Below are 12462 nucleotides of genomic sequence, written 5' to 3'. Positions count from 1 at the left end.
TCCGCCCCACATGGACGGCCTTTTGGGGGAGGCTCAGGCTCCCGTGGCCTCTTCTACGGGTTGCCCATGCTCAGCTCCTTCCACGCTCTGGAGAGGAGCAGCACCCAGGGGTGGGGCTGAGCCGGGGGGCGCTGGGTGAGGGACAGAGGCCTCGGGAGCTGAGACCGCAGGGACACAGCGTGAGGCACCATCCCAGGCATCCCCATGAAAGGAGCAGAACAGGGTTTACTTGGGGTGGGGAGTGTATGGAGAGGGTCTCAGGGTCGGTGGAGATGTATTGCCCTGGTGAGCAAGTGTGGCTAAAACACAGGCCTCGCTGTGAGCAGGATTTGAACCTGCGCAGGGAAACCCGATTGGATTTCGAGTCCAACGCCTTAACCGCTCGGCCCTCACAGCTGTGAGTGACGTGGCCCCCAGCGGCAGTCTCTACTGGAGCGGCTGGAAGCCGACGGGAGGGAGCTCTCCACCCTCAACGAGCAGCCGTAGCCATGTTGGCAGGAGAAGCTCTCCCAGCACCATAGCACTGTCCACATCGGTGCTTAGGTCCGTGAAACTTGTGTCACTCGGGGGGTGGCTTATTCAGACCCCGAGCCACATACGTTCTACCGACAGAAGGGGGAGTGTAGACGCAGCCTTAGCAGAGACGCGATTAAGATCCACTTCCTGGACACTACAGTGCTAATAAGCGATGGTCACATAAACACCTCCCCATACCGGAAACCTACTGACCGCTATTCCTGCCTACATGCCTCCAGCTTTCACCCTGACCACACCACACGATCCATCGTCTACAGCCAAGCTCTGCGATACAACCGCATTTCCTCCAACCCCTCAGACAGAGACAAACACCTACAAGATCTCTATCAAGCCTTCTTACAACTACAATACCCACCTGCGGAAGTGAAGAAACAGATTGACAGAGCCAGAAGAGTACCCAGAAGTCACCTACTACAGGACAGGCCTAACAAAGAAAATAACAGAACGCCACTAGCCGTCACCTTCAGCGCCCAACTAAAACCCCTCCAATGCATTATTAAGGATCTACAACCTATCCTGAAGGATGACCCAACACTCTCACAAATCTTGGGAGACAGGCCAGTCCTTGCCTACAGACAGCCCCCCAACCTGAAGCAAATACTCACCAGCAACCACACACCACACAACAGAACCACTAACCCAGGAACCTATCCTTGCAACAAAGCCCGTTGCCAACTGTGCCCACATATCTATTCAGGGGACACCATCACAGGGCCTAATCACATCACCCACACTATCAGAGGCTCGTTCACCTGCACATCCACCAATGTGATATATGCCATCATGTGCCAGCAAGGCCCCTCTGCCATGTACATTGGTCAAACTGGACAGTCTCTACGTAAAAGAATAAATGGACACAAATCAGATGTCAATTATTATAACATTCATAAACCAGTCGGAGAACACTTCAATCTCTCTGGTCACGCGATTACAGACATGAAAGTTGCGACATTACAACAAAAAAACTTCAAATCCAGACTCCAGCGAGAGACTGTTGAACTGGAATTCATTTGCAAATTGGATACAATTAACTTAGGCTTGAATAGAGACTGGGAGTGGCTAAGTCATTCTGCAGGGTAACCTATTTCCCCTTCTTTTTTCCTACCCCCCGCTTCAGACTTTCTTGTTAAACCCTGGATTTGTGCTGGAAATGGCCCACCTTGATTATCGTACACATTGTAAGAGAGTGATCACTTTAGATAAGCTATTACCAGCAGGAGAGTGGGGTGGGATTAGAGAAAACTTTTTGTAGTGGTAAACACCCATTTTTTCATGCTTTGTGTGTATAAAAAGATCTTGTGTACTTTCCACAGCATGCATCCGATGAAGTGAGCTGTAGCTCACGAAAGCTTATGCTCAAATAAATTGGTTAGTCTCTAAGGTGCCACAAGTCCTCCTTTTCTTTTTTTCTGATAAAGTTTGCGGATGATACCAAGATGGGAGGGGTTGCAAGTGCTCTGGAGGATAGGATTAAAATTCAAAATGATCTGCACAAACTGGGGAAATGGTCTGAAGTTAACAGGCTGAAATTCAATCAGGAGAAATGCAAAGTACTCCCCTTAGGACAGAACAATCAGCTGCACACATACAGAGCAGGACATGACAGCCTAGGAAGGAGTACTGCGGAAGGGGATCTGGGGGTCATAGTGGACCACAAGCTAAATATGAGTCAACAGTGTAACACTTGCAAAAGAAGCAAACCTCATTCTGGGCAGGATTAGCAGGAGTGTTGTAAGCAAGATACGAGACGTAATTCTTCTGCTCTACTCCATGCTGATGTGGCCTCAGCTAAAGTATTGTGTCTAAGTCGGGGCACCACATTTCGGGAAGGAAGTGCACAAATTGGAGAAGGTCCAGAGGAGAGTAACAAAAATGATTAAAGGTCTAGAACAGGGGTTCTCCACCTTTTCCTTTCTGAAGCCACCCACAACATGCCATTAAAATCTCCAGGGCCCAGTGTGGGAGGGGGAGGCTCTGAGCCGGGGAAAGGGGGGACAACAAGTTTGCATAGGTATAGTTTGACTTCTGTTTTGGGTTGGCAGGGGCCAGTGAGGCTCAAGCCAGCTCCGACGTCGGGGTCTGGGGAGGGTATGCTACATCCACCCCCTGGCTCACCTCAGCAGGCCACCCGCCTGTCTGGACTGGGGCCTACAACCAAAAATTATAACTCAAAGGTGGGGGGGCTCAGCTCAAAAAGTTTGAGGTGCAGGGAGAGGGATAGCTAGGGGCTGTGTGCAGGGGGTTAGCTCAGGGTGCAGGGAGGAGGTAGCTAGGGGCTGTGTGTGGGCAGAGGGTAGCTCAGGGTGCAGGGAGGAGGTAGCTAGGGGCTGTGTGTGGGCAGAGGGTAGCTCAGGGTGCAGGGAGGAGGTAGCTAGGGGCTGTGTGCTCTCAGGGCTCCCCTGCGCTCCCTGTACCCTGAGGGCTCTGCCAGCCACAAAGCAGCCGGGTCCCCCCGCCCAGGCAGCTCTTACCAGCTGCATGAGCAAAGGGGAGCAGCTTCAACCCCCTGCAGCAGCAGGAGACGAGGCAACGCTGCGCCCGCCTGCTCCATGGCACCAGTCAGAGCAGCAGCTGTCCCACGCTGCCGGACTCTGGCTTCCCACCTCCGACCTAGCCGGGGTGGAGAGAGGAGGTGGTGGAGGGCGTGTGTGGAGCTACCCCAGGACTGCCCTGCTCTTGCACTGTAGTTTGGGGGGGGTGTAACACCCCTGTGTTCCCCCAACTCTGCCCATGGGCTCGGGGCTTCTGTCCCTTGGTGAACACCGGGGCTCGGGGCTCCAGAATTCAGCCCTGCTGCTCCCGGCTTCAGCCCTGTGGGAGGTGCTGGGGTTCGGGCTTTGGATTTTAGCCACGGGGCCCTGTGGCCCCCCTGAAAGGGTTCAAGGACCCCCAGTGGGCCACGAACCCCCTGTTGAGAACCGCTGGTCTAGAAAACATGATCTATGAGGAAAGGTTGAAAGAACTGGGTTTGTTTAGTCTGGAGAAGAGAAGACTGAGAGGGGACATGAGAACAGTTTACAAGTACATAAAAGGTTGTTACAAGGAGGAGGGAGAAAAATTGTTCTTGTGAATCTCTGAGGACAGGACAAGAAGCAATGGGCTGAAATTGCAGCGAGGGGGGTTTAGGTTGGACGTTAGGAAAAACTTCCTGCCAGCATAGTTAAGCACTGGAACAAATTACCTAGGGAGGTTGTGGAATTTCTGTCATTGTAGGTTCTTAGCAGGATCGACAGTGACCGCTCAGGGGTGGTCTAGATGAGGGGTAGTCAATTATTTTTTGTCAAGTCCAAATTCTTCATCAATGTACAGTCAGGGGCCAGACTGCAGAGAAAATCATTTAAAAAAATAATAATAATGATAATATGTAAATAAAAAGTTTGTGGGGTCCGTTCAAAAGCGTCTGGCAACCCGGATTTGGCCCGTGGTTCGCCTGTTGACAGCCCCTGGTCTAGATAATACAGGAGAATTACGGAGACCTCGGGAATGAAGGTTGTTGGTAACTTTGCCCAAGCCGTTATGGGCTGCTCCTCAGGGCGGAGTGCTGGGAACGGGGGCTCACACTCTGCAGCGGCTGCCCGGCAAGTTTCTGATTCTCGCCCCCTGACGGCAAGGGTGATGCGTGAGGCACCCGGGGGCGCTTTGGCACCAGTGGGTGCGCAGTGCAGGCCGGGGCCCTTTCAAACGCAGCCGCTCCTCCAGAGCGCGGCAGGCGGGCAGGAGTTCGGGCTCCAGCAGCTGACGCTCTCGGCCAGGTTCCAGCAGCAGCTCAGGGAGCTTCTTTCCTGGACTGAGACTAAGGTTGCAGGCTTGTCCCCCTCCCAGCCAGAGGCGGGAAACAGCCCCTGTGGCTAGTGCAGACCCCAGCACTCCTTCTCGGGAGCTCACAGCTGTGCCTGTGAACCTCAGCGTCTTCACCTGTACGTGGCTGGCCTTCCGCGTGGCAAGGAGTGGGTGGGGGTGGGGACAGGCAGCCCCGATGTGCCTAACTGGACGATGCCATGCCGGCACAGCTCAGTATTTGTTGGGTTTTTTTGTTTTTCGTCTCCGCTGCTGCCTGACTGCGTACTTCTGGGGCCACGTGGTGTCTGGCTGACGGGTCCGTCTGTAACTCTGGTGTTCGTATTTTTGAGGTTCTACTGTACTTAGTCCTGCCTTGAGTGCAGGGGACGGGACTAGGACGGTCCTTCCAGTTCTGTGATTCCATGGACAGGACTAATGTGAGTTTTTTAATCTGACTTCCTGCATTACACCAACAATATGATTTTACCCAGTAATTTCCGCAGTGGAGGGAATATTCATCCCTACTATTTAAGAGAACACAAAGGATCCACTGATCAAGTTCCAGATCTCCGCTGTATAGTGGTGTGCAGTGAGCCCCGTGCAGCTGAGCTCCTTGGCAGTAGGAAGTATGCATCCCCTGTCAGTGCTCCTGAAATGCTACCCCACACCTTTGCAGTCCAAGACTAGGTCTTTTCAGAAAGAATGCTCTACAGCCACCAAGAAGGGGCCAGGCTTTACCTGAGAGCTAGGTTCATACCGAACCCTGCCTCTGTCAGACATCTTTTACTTCCAAAATCTCCTACTGGACGATTTAGGCATATAAGCATCACTCCTGATCCCTTCCCACAACCCCACCCCTGAATGCTACATGCATGTAAAGCAAATGTTGACAGATTATCTGTTTTGGTCATGAGCCAGAAACATAGCTAATACTCTGACTCTGCAGCTCTCTCCAGAAAACCATGGCAAGAGAGTTTATTTGTAAATGGGAAGAAATAATCTGCATTTTTAAAGGTCTTTGGGACAGTGATAAAAGTCATTTTAGACATGCAAAGTACTATGAACTTGGCACTCTCACACTTCGATGCTTCTGTAGGCTGTACTCATTGCACACACTGAGGGCTCCTGGCTGCCCTCCATTCCCCTCCGCCCCATGTGCCACCCTCCCATCCTCTCTGTTTCACAGATTCCCTGCATCTGCTCACCCCTCTTTCATGTCACAGGCTCTGTCCCATGTTTCTTCATCTCCCCCAGGCTGGGGCTCTGTGTGCCCTCCGACCTTCCCCTACCACACAGAACTTCTGTATGCCTCCTCTCCCCAGACCAGGGTCCCCTTTTCTCCCCACCATTCTTTCTTTTCTTTCTGTCTGACAGATAAGTCATTGGGGGTGTCACCATTTTAAAATTATTTTGGGAAGATGATTGTTCAGCTTTGTAGTTGAGATTCCTCCAACATGGGAGTGACTGTTGAGTGTAGGACCTCTCTTCGTTCAGCCAGTTATTACTAGACAATGTTGCCTCCCCTAATTATCAAAGCTTTACTACTGAGTCACCTGTCTTTATTGGCAGTAACATTCTAATTAATATTTACTCCATTTAACTGTATGGTGATTGCCCAACCACTGTCTAACTCTTGCTTTGGTATAACTCGATTAAAGAGATGATAAACAATTTATTTCTGAATACTCCCTTGAGCCTGATCATGCAGTCCTTTTGGGAGAGGGATGCAGAGATCCAGCTTTATAAACCAGACTTCTCTGTCTTTTATTCCTGTAACACTAGAAATAACTTTGTTTTTTTAAACAGCAGAATAAACCATCCCTCATTCAGACTGGTCCAGAAGCAACCCTGCAGACCCACCTCCTTGTATTTGAGGCCGAGAAATCCAGAAAAGAAAACCGAGTTGTGTGTTTAGAAATGAGAAAGGAACTCTTTCCGAAGCCTACATACAAATGAACTTTTAAATTTGAGGAGACAGAATAAAAACTGGTCCCAGTTACCAGGGAAATCATGTCTTGGTTTATACTAATCTGGAATATATATGGGGATGGGCACTACATAAAATCAAATTTTGCATACTACAAATCTGTAAAATGCAAAAGGTGTGTTTAATAGAATTTTCTATATTGTTTCATTAATTGTTTTAGATAAAGAAAAAATATTAAAAATCATCAGTATTTTTTTCTGTCTTGGTTTCCTTTAAAGGACACGAAGCTTATTCTTACAGCAGCGCTTCACTTAACTCTTAAGTACACTCTGACCTGAGCAACCAGCAGTTAGGAGGTACAATGGCAAAGGTTTTGAGAGCATGGAAGTGAGTTTAACTCAGCATGCGGCCACCAGGGGCTTTTTGTGCAGGCCTAACAGCCTCCTGGGCAGTGGTGGAGAGGCCAAAGCATCAGCCTCTCCCCTTCCCTCCCTGGTGCTCCTGCATGAGCCACCATGCACCGCCTCTGGAGACAGGTGGGGCACAATGCTGCAGGAGCCAGGTGAGTTCTTGACTCACCTGTGGGGTGGGCAGGGCACGTTGGGGCTTGGGCTTCAGCCCTGGGTGAGAACCTGGCCGCAGGGCTTCAGCTGCACGGCTCGAGCCCCGGGCTCTGACCCAGGCTCCGGCCACGTGACCTTGGCCCTGGGCGCTAACCCCGGCTGTGCAGCAGCAAGTGCTGGCTCCGGGCTCTGGCACCGACCCCCAGCCCTCACCCCACTCCCTAACCCCAGCCCCAGCCCCAGCCCCAGGGTGGTGGCTGTTGATCCACACCTCCAGCTGCTCAGCAGCAGCCGCCACCAACCCTGGGCTCCAGCCGCTCGCTCTGGACCCTGGGGGTGCTGCCTCCCAGCTCCAGCCATATGGCAGCAGGGCTCACCATTCTCCCCGACGCCTCCCCGAACCCCCATTTATCGCCCCCAGCCCCCACTGCCTTCCCTGGTTCCACCTCTATCCCCCCCGTTGCCCCAGACCCCTGCTGCCTCCCTCTCCAAACCTGGGGCTTGCTGAGAAAAGCGAAACAAAGAAACATGCAAGTATCAGTTTTCACAGCACACTGACTAGCTACCTGGGAGGCTGTGAAAAAAGATACTTGTATGTTTGTTAATATCACTTTTCACAAACTCCCAGCTAGCTACTGAGTGTGCTGCGAAAAGCAATATTCAACATACAAATATAATTTTTCATATTATTTGTGAGTCTGAAAAAACCCTACATAAATAAATTACAAGGATTTGGACACGCGTATGTGCATATTTATTTGTTTTTCCTACAGTTACGTATTTTAGGGAAAAGTGTCAGTGCGGCCACCAGCAAGAATTGGTGGGTCACAGTTCGAGGCCACCAAAAAATGTGTTCGGAGAACCCCTGGTTTAAATGTACTAATAGGCAAAATCCAAACCAGCCATGTCTGCCTGAACCTTTTCAGGCAGGACTTCAGGTATCACCCAAAAGATCTTATTTTTCTTTGGTTCCATGTATACATTTGCTCAGATTTTACTTCTCCATTAAAAATGTAACCAATTCCCAGCTGCCTGGCAAGTGAGAGCTGGCTGAGTTTCCATGGTTCTCCCCGCACCCTTATGGGTGTGCTGCCAAGGGAGCAACACACAGGCCTGCAATGAATCTCAAGTGCCTCTGACTTGCCTAGCTCTTCTCAGCCATTTCTCTTGCTGTGAGCTGCCCTCCTTTTGAGCCCCACCAACTTCCTCACATGCAGGAACAGCAGCAGATTACCATCTTGGAGCAACAGCTGAGGAAGGCGACTTTTCTGTCAGCACTAGAGTGGTCTATTGTATTGTGCTCTTCTTAAATAAGCAGGATACTGTGATCGTCCAGTGAGCGTCTCTCAGCTTTGTTACGTCGAGTGCTTTAAAAGGGGTGATGTGCTGCACTGTGTGGGCTGAGAAAGATCTCATGTGCTCCCCATCATCAATTCTGAGATTTGCACTGATTGGCATTAAGGCTTTTGGGGTGATGGTTCTATGACTCAAACTCAGTGGCTTTGTTTGGTCTACCAGAGTCTGAGGTTGGTGATCTTCGGGGATGGTACAAGCCTTACCTAAGACATTTAAGCGAGTTAGAATGTGGATGGAAGACGATAGAATGAATGATGTGCGAGTTCCTCCCAGTAACAGGGATAGCCGTCTGCCTCTGAATATAGCTCAATTCTTATTGTGCTTAACACGCTGGAATATGAATGGCTGCTATGGGTGGCTGATAATCTATGAACATCATGTAGGTTTCAGAGTAACAGCCGTGTTAGTCTGTATTCGCAAAAAGAAAAGGAGTACTTGTGGCACCTTAGAGACTAACCAATTTATTTGAGCATGAGCTTTCGTGAGCTACAGCTCACTTCATCAGATGCATACCGTGGAAACTGCAGCAGACTTTATATATACACAGAGAATATGAAACAATACCTCCTCCCACCCCACTGTCCTGCTGGTAATAGCTTATCTAAAGTAATCATCAGGTTAGGCCATTTCCAGCACAAATCCAGGTTTTCTCACCCTCCATCCCCCACAAATTCACTCTCCTGCTGGTGATAGCCCATCCAAAGTGACAACTCTTTACACAATGTGCATGATAATGAAGTTAGGCCATTTCCTGCACAAATCCAGGTTCTCTCACTCCCTCACCCCCCTCCAAAAACCCACCCCCATACACACACAGACTCACTCTCCTGCTGGTAATAGCTCATCCAAACTGACCACTCTCCAAGTTTAAATCCAAGTTCAACCAGAACATCTGGGGGGGGGAGTGGGTGGGGGGGGGAGGAAAAAACAAGAGGAAATAGGCTACCTTGCATAATGACTTAGCCACTCCCAGTCTCTATTTAAGCCTAAATTAATAGTTCCAATTTGCCCTCAGCACCCCTGCTTCACGTCAGCAAGTCCACCTGAGTTGGACACCCAAGGGCGACTTGTAAGCCCCCAGGGAGCCATGTACCCCCACTTTCTTACCCTGGAGTGACTCTCAACCAGCATTGTAAAAGCAGGGGAGGTTATTACAAGGGCAGTCAACAGGCAGACCGTGGGCCAAATCTGGACCACCAGATGCTTTTGAGCAGATCCTGAAATCTTTTTATTATTTTATTATGATCAAGATTGTTATTATTTTTTATTATTTTCTCTGAAGTCTGGACCTTGACTATGCCTTGACCAAGAAATTTGGACCTTTATAAAAAATAATTGACTCTCCCTGTTTTTTGACATGTCTGGAACACAACGCAGACAGTGCTTAGTGAAGACAGAGAACGGAAAGGTCCATCTGGGTCAGTCCCAGAGCCCTCTGTCCCCTCTGTCGTCCGAGCCCACAAGCTCCTCTCCTGCCTCCAGCAGCCCACACCTAGAACCCCAGCCCAGTCCTTTGTCCTCCAGCTGGGCACACTTGGCTGGCTTCCCATGGAGGGTGGGCCGTCCATGGTCATTTATTGTGTGGTGCCAAATGTCCAGGCAATTGGAATGGCCATTGTCTTCTGGGACACTCCATGGGCATGGGCCCCAGGCAGCCAGCTGTCCCTCATGCCTGTATCTCTGGGTCTCTACAAGTAACACCTTTCCCCCCCCCCGTCACCTACTTAACCATGGGTAAGGCTAAGATTTTGTCAGGGATATTTTTAGTAAAAGTCAGGGCAGGTCACGGGCAATAAAGAAAAATTCACAGAAGCCCGTGACCTGTCCACGGGGAGTTCAGCTGCGGGGTCCCCACACCGCTCTCAGTGGCTGGGCAGCTGTGGGGGCTCGCTTGGAGCTATGAGCTGAAGTCACAGAGGTCTCTGGAAGTCACGGATTCCGTGACTTCTGCAACCTCTGTGAAAAACTCAGAGCCTTAACCATGTGTAACCCATGCCTGCTTGGTGTGACGCTCTGTCCCCCTTCAGCAGCACCTAGACCAACTAAAGATGTGTGAACCTCCTACAGTCTTGGAGAGGAGAACAGGTCTTTTAGCTCACGCAGTAGAGGCTCGTCCATTAAGCTCCACAGGTCCCCCTCTTTGATCCCAGCTGACAACAACGGGGGTCTGTGGGTGTTAAACATGCACCACATAGGGGACACTGAGGCACACACAATATTCATCCAAACTATTATGAAAAATTCCCACTGCACAACAATCCCATTATTAGGCAGCTCCCTGGCTCTAACCCAGGACTGGTCAGACACACGGGGGGGCTCTGTAGCTGCAGAGAACCTGCCCCTGTAACTCCCAACCATGCAGATAACTGTTCCCTACCCTGTGCTCCTGGGCAGCCTCCTCCATGGGAACCACCGTGCGAGTGCGGTGCGCCCAGGATCCGTCACACACCAAGCAAAGGGGGGTTTGATCCTCCTCGCAGGAGAGTTTCAGAGCCTCCTGGTGCCTGTCACCCACTCTCTGCCCCTCGGGCTCTGGCCCCGCCTGCAGCCTCAGGCGTTTCACTAGCTCCGCCAGGTTCCCCAGCTGCCCATGGGGCGCAGGTCTCTCTGCAGGGCGGTTTCTCTGCATTGGGGGCAGGAGAAGTTTGGCTCCGTCTCCCCCCAGCACTGGCTGAGGCAGGCCCGGCAGAAGTTCTGCCCACACTCAATGGTCACTGGGTCTGTGAAATACTCCAGGCAGATGGAGCAAGTCACTTCTTCCTGGAAGCTCCCGGCCAGGTCCCCGGCAGCCATGGTCCAGCCGCACTTTCCTGAGCAGAGGAAGTAGCCAGCAGCCCTTGAAATCTTTTTTTTGAGTCGATTGCACAACCAGGAGCCAATCGCCCTCACTGGCGGGAAATTTAAATGTAAGCAGTGTCAGGATGAGCTCCACCCTGACATCTAGTGGTGAGGTGTGGCAAGTTGTGGAAAAGAACTTCAGGGGCCGATGTCATTTGCATAGGCACACCCACCACGCCTAGAATGAGACCATAGCTGCTCAAATGGTCACTTTGGCTGCTGTGGGATCCCCAGTGTCTCTGTTATTGGGGCAGGAAGAATAAATTGTTATTACCCTGATTATGGGAACTGTGCTTGGAACTGTACGTGGCCTTTTGTTATGATGGAGGGATTCACCATCAACTAAGTAGCACTCGCTAGGCAAGGGTCATGGGTTCCAAAACTGTGTGAATAAAGAGAGGCTGGGGACAAGTATTAATATTTGGTGGCATGGGCCCCTTGGTGAGGGCCTTCCATGCTAATTGCACTTCCTCCTCTCTCCACTGTGGAATATCAGAGCTAATTTTGATTTCATTAGAAGTCTAGTTATAGGCTGCTGAGCTCACTTTGGGCTGATAGTGCACCAGCATTGGGGCTCCCCTACTACAAGCTGAATTCACCTAAGAGCTGAAATCACTGAGTGTTGTGTTAAGTAGTGGGGGAGCCTGAAGATATATTGTGGAGCAGTTTGCGGCACGGCTGGTGAAGCAGCTCGACACGGAGCAGTGTGTGGATGGCAGGAGCTGCTTGTGGGTCGTGGAGCTGAGCGAAGGAGTTCGTGGGGCAGCTGGCGGAGCGGAGCGCAGCTGACCGAAGGAGTTCGTGGGGCAGCTGGCGGAGCGGAGCGCAGCTGAGCGAAGGAGTTCGTGGGGCAGCTGGCGGAGCGGAGCGCAGCTGAGCGAAGGAGTTCGTGGGGCAGCTGGCGGAGCGGAGCACAGCGGAGCGAAGGAGTTTGTGGGGCGGCTGGCGGAGCGGAGCGCCGCTATGGAGCTATGGGGCGGTCAGCTTCAGATCATGTAAGGTGCCTCTTACCCCCGTCCCATTTCCACCCAGGTTGGGAGGTAAAGCTCCGCAGATAAACTTTCGAACTCTGGGGCTGCCCTGACCAGGGACAGAGACTTTTGGGGCATTGGACTTTTGGGACTTTGGGTGATTTGGGGTTGCTGGACTCAAGAACCAAAGGGAAAAGGGCATGCCCCAATTTGCCTGGGGTGGGTTTTTTTTTGCTCATGGGTTGTGTTATGAATCCTGTTGGTGGTGTTTCCCCAACATAATGCCACATTGTTTCTCTCTGTTATTAAAAGGCTTTTGCTACACTCAGGCTATGTGCTTGCGAGAGGGGAAGTATTGCCTCTTGGAGGTGCCCAGCGGGGGTGGTATATATTTGTCCCAGGTCACTGGGTGGGGGCTCGAGCCGGTTTGCATTGTGTTATTGGAATGGATCCCCTAGATATTGAACCCGGCCCTTGTTGCTGCCAACTC

At 51.2% G+C, this 12462-nt stretch overlaps 1 non-coding gene across 1 annotated transcript; it reads right to left on the bottom strand.

Annotated features, from left to right (window-relative positions):
* Positions 1-314: 314 nt before the first annotated feature.
* Positions 315-396, bottom strand: TRNAS-CGA (transfer RNA serine (anticodon CGA)). Its single transcript has one exon. It is a non-coding gene; the product is annotated as a tRNA-Ser (tRNA).
* Positions 397-12462: the final 12066 nt, after the last annotated feature.

This window comes from Eretmochelys imbricata, chromosome 11, assembly GCF_965152235.1.
Source record: "Eretmochelys imbricata isolate rEreImb1 chromosome 11, rEreImb1.hap1, whole genome shotgun sequence".
Lineage (NCBI taxonomy): Eukaryota > Metazoa > Chordata > Testudines > Cheloniidae > Eretmochelys > Eretmochelys imbricata.
The sequence above is the reverse complement of the archived record's forward strand: the minus strand, read 5'-3'. Positions and strand labels throughout refer to the sequence as shown.